Source organism: Schistocerca piceifrons, chromosome 11, assembly GCF_021461385.2.
Source record: "Schistocerca piceifrons isolate TAMUIC-IGC-003096 chromosome 11, iqSchPice1.1, whole genome shotgun sequence".
In the NCBI taxonomy this organism is placed as follows: domain Eukaryota; kingdom Metazoa; phylum Arthropoda; class Insecta; order Orthoptera; family Acrididae; genus Schistocerca; species Schistocerca piceifrons.
In genome coordinates this window covers 91,666,257-91,667,302 of record NC_060148.1, presented here as the reverse complement: position 1 = coordinate 91,667,302, position 1,046 = coordinate 91,666,257, and the positions used below count along the sequence as shown (strand labels likewise).

Sequence of the window (1,046 nt, the reverse complement as noted above, 5' to 3'; positions counted from 1 at the left end):
AATAGAATGTTTGAAAATAATGATGTAAATCCACTACCATAAGCAAAATGTTTCGTAGATGGCATCCAAATTGAATAAGCATTTTTTTTACATTTATTTCGTGTTTCTCCACTTTGCGCAGTATTGATCAGTGGTATATCTCGCTTTTTATTTTCGTGGAAGTTATTACCTCGTGTTGTAACTTATGTCCTACCATCCTGTCTCCTCTTCTTGTGTTCTCCATACATTCCCTTCTTCGCCGATTCTTCGGAGGACGTCCCATTTCCTAAACTCCGTCCGCTCAAGCCTCGGAAGCCCCAACGGTACCGACCGGCCGCCGTGTCATCCTCAGCTGACAGGCGTCACTGGATACGGATACGGAGGGGCATGTGGTCAGCACACCGCTGTCCCGGCCGTATGTCAGTTTACGTGACCGGAGCCGCTACTTCTCAGTCGAGTAGCTCCTCAGTTTGCCTCACAAGGGCTGAGTGCACCCCGCTTGCCAACAGCGCTCGGCATACGGGATGGTCACCCATCCAAGTGCTAGCCCAGCCCGACAGCGCTTAACTTCGGTGATCTGACGGGAACCGGTGTTACCACTGCGGCAAGGCCGTTGGCTCCTTATCACTCCACCTAATTTTCTATAGCACCACATATCAAATGCTTCAATTCTCTTCTGCCTGGTTTTTCCACAGTCCATGTTTCACTCGCATACAATGAAGTGCTTCACATGTACGTCTTCAGAAATTACGTCCTCAAACTAAGGACTATGTTTGATACTAGTAGACTTCCGTCGGCCAAGAATGCCCTTTTACCAGTGCTAATCTACTTTTTATGTCCTCCTTGCTCCATCTGCCATGCGTATTTTGCTGCCTAGGTAGCAGAATTCCTTGACTTCATCTGCTTCATAACCACCAATCCTGCTTTTATTTCTTCTACTTTTCATTACTTTCGTCCGATTTACTCTCAGTTAATATTCTGTACTCATTACACTGTTCATTCCACCCAGCAGATCCTGTAATTCTCCTTCACCTTCACTGAGGATAGCAATGTCATCAGCGAATGTT

General features: G+C 46.4%; 1 pseudogene; it reads right to left on the bottom strand.

Moving 5' to 3' along the window:
• Window positions 1-479: 479 nt before the first annotated feature.
• Window positions 480-597, bottom strand: LOC124720562 (annotated as a pseudogene).
• Between the last annotated feature and the right edge of the window lie 449 nt (window positions 598-1,046).